Source organism: Ailuropoda melanoleuca, chromosome 9 (assembly GCF_002007445.2).
Source record: "Ailuropoda melanoleuca isolate Jingjing chromosome 9, ASM200744v2, whole genome shotgun sequence".
In the NCBI taxonomy this organism is placed as follows: domain Eukaryota; kingdom Metazoa; phylum Chordata; class Mammalia; order Carnivora; family Ursidae; genus Ailuropoda; species Ailuropoda melanoleuca.
Window position 1 is genome coordinate 100132535 of NC_048226.1, and position 8349 is coordinate 100140883.

At 53.5% G+C, this 8349-nt stretch overlaps 1 protein-coding gene across 7 annotated transcripts in view; it reads right to left on the reverse strand.

The window, feature by feature from the left end:
* Positions 1-8349, reverse strand: part of TRAPPC9 (trafficking protein particle complex 9) — a 601443-nt gene that overhangs the window by 160674 nt on the left and 432420 nt on the right. The window lies entirely within an intron of this gene.

Below are 8349 nucleotides of genomic sequence, written 5' to 3' on the forward strand. Positions count from 1 at the left end.
CCCTGAGATGAGAAACAACGCCAATGCCACAGTATCCTTACAAGAATTACAGGAGAGAAGATGTCCTAAGTGTTCAGCACAGTGCGGAGCACCAAGGCCACGATGAGGACACGGAAACTCTCCCTTCTGTTTCTACTTTCCTCACCTAGGACACACAGGGAGCAACGATGGTGTCGAGTCTCCCCACAGAGCCCCAAACCAGGAATCAGGTACATGATGGAGTGTGTTTGTACAAAGCATCTCCCAGATTTGAATTCCACCTTAAAATAGGTTTCTTTAGACCTTGTGTTTCAAAACAATGTTGACGCTTGTTTCAAGTTTAACTCACTGGCTACATGAACTCTGCTCCCCCCGCCCCCATATACTGGAAGAACTGTGATTTCCGCCACGACTGCCTGTGTTACCATCCAACGTAGGTTCACATCAATTCCCCCACATCCTCTGCACCACAGCCCTTCCTCGGGCATGGTTGTGGAAACTGGGACACATGCAGGACGCACACGTGATCTCCCTAAGCCACGTCCCACGGCGGGGAGGCCGGCAGCACGCAGCCTGTGGGACTGCGGTGCCAGCTGCACACTGCGGGGGAAGCGCGGCTCGGCCCCGTCCACCTGCTACGTGAGGCCCCCTCCAGCTGCTGGGTCCTCGGGTGGAGGATTCCTGCCCACTGAGACAGGACGCAGCAGGCCAGGAGAGCCACAGGCCGACAGAGCATCTGGCACATGCTGCCAGGCCACACCGGGCCTGCCAGAGACAGAATGCAGGCCAAGTGCAGCTCCGTAAGAAACGGGTGAGGAAGTGCACCCAGCCATCAAGAGCGACAGTCAGTGGGGGCCAACACATACTGGCACAGACAGGACAGAAGCTGCAATGGAGCTGAGCACAAGCCCCCATGGGGTGCAAGGAGGCACTGCCTGGGGCAGGGGGGGGGCACCCTGGAAGGGGAGGGAGCCACCGCAAGCGGGGAGTGGGCGGCCCACCCAGGAAGCGGGAGCCTAGCAGCAGGGTGACCAAGCAGAGGGGTTGGAGTTCAGGTGGGAGGCGGATGGGGGGGGGGCAGGCGTCGCCAGGCCAAGTCCCCAGTGGAGGGTTGTGCCGATGATTAACCGTGTTTATGGGATGCTGTGAAACCACGACACACTGTCCCTGAAGAACAAGGAGAGCTCTTGTTACACTGTGGGGGAGGGGCAGGCTGCAAAAGCACGGCCACAAAGCAATCCTAACTTTGTATGAATGAAGTTCACTCGACACAGCCCAGGCCATGGATGTGGGTCCGCAGAGAATGGGCATCATACGGGGTGGGGGGGGGGATTATGTGCAATTAGAAAAAATCATCTTCCTCATAATTTTCCTTCTGTTCTAAGACAGCCATACGGCATTTCTGCAGGGGTAACAGGTGCCACCCCGAAGAAGAAAGGAATCCATTGCTGGGAAGCTGGACAGAAGGGTGAGGGCAGCAGCCGGGGGTGGGGGGGTGAAGGTGGAGGTGTGGGAGCTGGCACAGGGGACACTGACACGGCCAAAGCAAACAGGGTCACCACGGGCAAGCAGGTGGAGACAGGCAGGGTCCATGCAGGAGACCGCAAGCAGGCAGGTCAGGAACGGCTCCTGGCCAGCGGGTAGGGCCCCATAGGGAACAATGGGAAGGCCAAGTGTGAAGTGGCAATGGTCATCAGTGTCACCGGCAATTGCCACTGCCACTACACTTCTGTGCTAGGCATGGGGTGACCAACCCAGCCCTACACAGTCACACCCTGACCCATCCCTCTGGTCCAAGGCCCACACGGCTCAGAAAAGCAAACATGGCGAAAATACGTTAATAAGACCTGCAAGGAGGGGTATGCTTCCCCAACTGCTCTGCACCTTTGGGTATTTGAAAACAGAGAAATCAACCCTATGGGACATTGATTCAACTAGAAAAGTCTTTTAGGAGTCTGGCTGATATCGAAAACCCCCAGAGCCACAGAAATAGGAGTAGGGGAAAGTCCTTCACAACATGGAATTGATGACAAGAACAACACAGAATTTCCGAAGGAACCAATAACCAGTAGCCTCTNTCTTTTAGGAGTCTGGCTGATATCGAAAACCCCCAGAGCCACAGAAATAGGAGTAGGGGAAAGTCCTTCACAGCATGGAATTGATGACAAGAACAACACAGAATTTCCGAAGGAACCAATAACCAGTAGCCTCTCCCCCATGGCCCCCAGCAAGTGTCTCCAAGGGGGCCAGCAAAGCCCCCAGCAAAGTCCCCATGAGTGGTCCCTACATGAAAACTGTGGGAGAAGAAATAGGGGGTTGTCACTTCAAATAGTCCATATTTTTTTTAAAGATTTCATTTATCTATCTATCTATCTATCTATCTATCTATCTATCTATCTATCTATCTGAGAGAGAGAGCGCGCGCACACAAGCAGGAGGGGCAGAGGGAGAGAATCCCAAGCAGATTCCATGCTGAGCACAGGGCCCAACATGGGGCTTGATCCCAGAACCCCGAGATCATGGCCTGAGCCAAAACCCCGAGATGGATGCTTAACCAACTGTACCACCCAGACACCCCTGAAATCGTCTGTTTTTAAGTGAAAGCTTCTACACACGCAACTCCCTGAGACATGAGGAGTTACCCCAAACTACTTTCCGAAGACCAGAGGAGAGATACTGTGGTTGTCTCCCACACTGACCTCCGCCCTTCCTCCCCACAGACAGGTAAGGAGTGACCCCTATTCTCAGCGTTCTGGGACAGAAAGGCCAATACAACATGGTTTCTACATCCAAGGAACTGGCTGTCTCATGGCAGAGAGGACGGATTGGTAGGCCAGTGACTACAGCCTGCTGCGGTCAGTGCTCCCCATGGGGATCGTGCCACAGGAGCCAGAGAACGGGCAGAAGCCCTGACGGAGCCGTGAAAGGCCCTGCGAGAGGTGCCATCTGAGCTGGGGGCTAAGCCAGTGTGCGGGATGGAGGAAGCCTGTGCCGCCTGGGTGAAGCGTGGAGGGAATCGGGGAGGGAGGGTCTAGAGCTACCATGGGGCCAAGCAGAAGCAGCCTCAGGAGCAGGGCGCAACTAGGAGAGGGAGGCATCGCAGGGGGCAGGAGGCCCCCCAAAGGAAGAAGTCTGTGTGTCCGATAGCGCCACAGAGACACGGCTCAGTGGCCCCCACCCTGCCCTCCCAGGCCATTCCTAGGGCGGGTCTGCCCCTGCACACCCAGCTCACAGGGGGCTTCTCTTCTTGGGGCCTGCAGTGTGAGGGGACCAGGGCCCCCGTGTCAGGGGCTGGTGTGTGTGCTTAGGGCCCTCTGTCCCCTGCAATGGCTCCTAGTGGGCCACTGCTCATGCTTCATGATGGACCAGACCAGCTCAATCACATCTAGCAACAGTTTCTTTTTTCTTTTTTTAAATTTTATATTTAAATTCAATTTAGTTACCATATAGTGTATTATCAGTTTCAGGGGTAGAATTTAGTGATTCATCAGTTGCATATAACACCCAGTGCTCATTCTATCATGTGCCCTCCTTCAGGCCCATCACCCAGTGACTCCACCTCCTACCCCCTCTCCTCCAGCAACCCTCAGTTTGTTCCCTAGAGTTAAGAGGTTCTTATGATTTGTCTTTCTGTTTTTGTCTTCTTTTTCCCTCCCATCCCCTATGTTCATCTGTTTGTTTCTTAAATTCCACATATGAGTGAAATATACGGTATTTGTCTTCCTCTGATTGACTTATTTCACTTAGCAAAATACCCTCTAGTTCTGTCCATGTCATTGCAAATGGCAAGGTTTCATTCTTTTTGATGGCTGAGTAATATTCCATATTACAATATTCCACGTGTGTACACACACACATACACACACACCACATCTTCTTCATCTGTTCATCTGTCGATGGACATTTGGGCTCTTTCCATAGTTTGGCTATTGTACGGACATTGCTGCTATGAACATTGGGGTGCAGGTGTGTCTTTGGGGTAAATACCTAGAAGTGCAATTGCTAGGTCCTACGGTAGTTCTTTTTTTTAACTTTTTGAGGAACTCCATACTATTTTCCAGAGTGACTGCATCAGCTTACATTCCCACCAGCAGTGTAAGAGGGTTCCCTTTTCTCCACATCCTCCCCAGCATCTGTTGTTTCCTGACTTGTTAATTTTAGCCATTCTAGCAGCAGTTTATAAATATTGCCTAAGTATCTTCGAACCCTAAACCTCGGAACTGAAAACAAACCTGGGAGCTCAGGGTAGCAATGACACTGCCCCCAGGCCTGGCGGTCTCCCTCTCAGTGCACTGACTCGGCCTGTGCATGCAGGAAGGCAGGGAGCAGGGCAGGAGGGCTGGCCCCCACAGACAGGTGGTCTACAGGACATGGCTCCCTGCTACCCCCTATGTCCTGATTCCTCAGGAGCACCAGAAACCAGATTGAATCTCTATATTTTCTAGATGATGGCTCCATGTTTTCTTGACACAGGGCAGGCCAAACGTATCTGCGAGCTGCCCCGGGCCCGCTGGCCTTCCGCCTGGGCTCTCAGGCATATGCCCTCCTCCGCACACAGTCCTTAGAAGTGAGTGCCCCTTCCCACCTGCCCCAGCTGTGCCCCGGCTCCGAGGAGCTCCTCACCACCTGGAAGGCAATCTCACTTCCCAGCAGCCCTGGAAGTCAGGTTCCCTGTCATGCACAGTCATTTCCCAAGGTCCTGCTGCTGGTAAGGGGGCTCAGAATCCAGCGGGCCAATGCCCAGGCCGCTACGCCATGCTGCCAGCCACACAGCAAGGGGATGGCAATCAGAGGGTGCTGGGACATTCACTTATCTGTGTTGAAAAATAGACTTTGATCCACACTTTGCACTATATGCAACAACGAACACAAAAGGGATCCCAGATCTAAACGTAAAACCAAAAATGAAAAAACTTCTAGAAGCAAATTAAAGAGAAAATCTTTGTGGTCTTGGGATAAACAAAGATTTCCTGGACAGGACACCAAAGACTCATAAAGGAACAAACTGAACCAGTTAGGCTTCATCAGAGGGAAAAACTGCTCTTTGACACTTGAGCAGATAAGGTAGGCTGGAATTACAAACTTGCAAATCATTTATCTTATTACGTATTTTTATGTATCTACACTAAAGATCTTGAAACTCAACACTAAGGCAATCAACTATTTCAAAAATAAAGAACCAGAACACACACATCACCAAGTGACAGATGGCAAAAAAGTCCATGAAAAGACACTCACTGATCATTAGGGAAATTCAGGTGAAAACTGCAATGATAGCCCTCTACACACCTGTTACAATGGCGAAGCTGAAAACGACTGTGTCAAATATCAGGGAGATACGCAGAAACCACTGGTGTGCCCATAACATGGACACGTCTCAAAGTAATTAAGCCGAGTCAGAGGAGCCAGATGAGGAAGGGTTCACGGGCAGAAAACCAAGTCAGGATTTACCTGGGCACTGGGCCAGGGGTTGGGGGGAAAGAGGGGCTCAGGGAAACTTTCAGGGGTGAGGATATGCTCATTCTCTTGAGTACGGTGATGGATCCCTGGGGGTAAACGTGCGCCACAACTTACCCAACCGTACAACTTACGTGTGTGTGGCGTACTGTGTGTCCGCTATATCCTCATGAAACTGGTGTCACAATCTGGAGGGCTGACCCCAGAACGCCATGTCGAAGCCCTGCACCCTGATGTGATGGCACGGAGACGGGGCGTTTGGGAGGGGCTTAGGGTCAGATGACGTCATGAGGGTGGGGCTCCAGGATGGGACCAGCACCCACATGAGGAGAGACAGCAAAGGGCTCACCTCGCCCCCATCCCCTGCGCACACACACACAGAGGGCTGGCCCTGTGTGCATGCAGGCAGAAGGCAGCTGTCTGCAAACCAGGGAGAGTCCTCACCAGGAAAGGGACCGGCTGGGACCCTGACCACAGACTTCCAGCCCCCAGGACTGTCATTGAAGCCCCAGCCTGTGACGGGCGCCCGAGCGGACAGAGACAGTGGTCACCCATCAGTGTAAGCAGATGCTAGGCGATCTCATGACCATCTCACGAGAGGAGCCCACCACATGACCTCAGTGCCTGCACTTGCGTCTGTGGCTGCGTCACTCGGGTGAGGAAAGTCGCCATCCCTGGCTAACGCTGAAGGAACGAAGGCACATGAAATCACAGCACTTGACACCCCACATCATGCATGTCGATGAAGGTTTTCCCGGCTCTGAGTGAGGACAAATGTGGAGCATACAGACCCTGCCATGGCATCCGCAGGCATGCCACCATCAAAGGAACCATCAGCAGGGGTCCACGTAGGCCCACATCCCTATCAGCTCTTTAGTTCGAACAAAACATCTTGTCAAGTTCATCTTCTCACTGTGGCCCCAGTGAGAGACAGGCACTGGGAACTTGGGCAGAGGGTGCAGCGCCGCCCAGGAGGGCACATTTCCGAGGGCCCCCCTCATCAGCGGCCCCAGAAGGGTCAGAGCAGAAAGTATAGCGAAGACTCGGAATCATCAACCATCAAAGTGGACTGAATTTTGGAAATCATTCGAGGCCTGCCCTTCTGTGTCCAGCTGATGCATGACAGTGAGTCACGGCACCGGGACAGACTTCTGGGTATCGTGGTGGCCCCAGCATTCATAAACTGGGGCCTGCAGGCCAGCGGTGTCCACACGCAGCCCTCCTTCAGAGACACCTGGTCTGCTCTGACCGGGCCTGGTTCTCCTGGGCCTGGAAGAGCACTGCAAAAGGAGGAGCCAAAGGGGCCCCCGCCCTGGAAGGAAAGCACCGTGCTTTCAGGCCAGTTCTTAAAGGACCCAGCGCTGGGCACCGGGAGTCGCATGCAATCGTTTCTAGTTGGTAAAGAACCACCACCTCTTCTAATTAGCCCAGAAAACCTCTGTGGAGTTTCAGCTAAAAGCACAAAAGAAAGTAAATCGGGGAACCTAAGGGCACTTTTGGAGCTCGCCTCTGAGTCTGAGGGAAAATGGCAACAAAAGGCCATTTTCTCAGAGACGGTGAGCTCACATTCCACATGGAGTAGCTGGTGAGCTCTAGAAGCATATTTCATCCTGTAACATTTCTAAGTCAAAAGATGTTCCTCACTGGAGCTAAAAATAGCCAACATGATCCAAATCAGTCCCAACAGCAACAGCCACCTTTGTCCGCAGACTCTTGGACGGGCCCAGGCTGATCGAGTTGCCATAGAAACAATGCACACAGGAAGGCGCTGTGGGCAAAGGGCCAGCCACCAGCAAGGTGTCCCAGGACTGGGTGACCCCGGGGGCGCGGCCCTGGGGGGTTATGGGGGCCATGTAGCAGAGCTACTTCCTCCAAACACCTGTCTCGGGGGAAAAGGAGACACTTCAGTGCTTTCGTGTGAGCTAGCCCTTTCCACGTAAGGAAGCTAGGAGACGACGGGATGTACTGTGCAGCCCAACGGAGCCGGGGTCACAGGGACCTGTCGCGCACTAACTGCCTGACCCTGGGAGACAGCTCTGCATCTCGCTCCCAGCACTGGCCAGGGTGGCAACAAGACCCACAGGAAGGCCACGTGACAACGGGATGTGCCCTTCTGACCCCAGGCACGCATGTGCTCAGTAAATGGGCTGCTCTGTCTACCGCTAGCTCTATCTGCTCAGAAAGAAGATGGAGAGCTGAGGGCCCGACGCCACGGCGAGGAGGGGCTGGCATCAGGTGCTCTCAGAGAGGAAGCTCGGTCATAGCCAGGAAGCACGCTCGCCTACTTTTAAAGCTGCATGGAGAAGCAAAGTGCTGAGCTGGACATTCACGGCAAATCGCTATGCTCCTCTCGGATTAAACCACCTGCAGAATGAAGTCACCGGGACATGCGAGGGGCTGCCAGCTCTTCCAGCCTCCATGTTCACTGGCCTCCTCTTCCCCTCCAAAGACTCTGCATTCTGATCAAACTGACCTGTTGTTTTCTGTTCCCAAACATACCCGACCTTTTGGCCAATTATCCAGCTCTACCCACACACAGCCCTCCAGGAGCAGCTCCGTGAATGGAAAGATCCTGAATGTCAGGTGGCAGTGGGGGCTCACACAGAAAGGCAAACTGAGGCAGGGCCAGGGTCAGGCCGCCGTGGGGGGAAGAAAGACAAGGCAGTTCGACATGAAGGTGGCAACCAAGACTAGACGCCTGATACAGGCGGACAGGAGGAGTGGCTGCCCCAGGGCCTCACAGCTGTCCCAGCCCCACAACCAAGCCCATGACAACTTCCCTGACAGAATACCTCACACTTCTTGAGCTGGCCCGAGTGTCTTTATTCCTCCAACTAAACGCTCCCATTTGTATTAAACCTTCATGACTTTGCTTAATTTTTCCCCATCAGCTCAGCCTGGTGAAACCCTGCC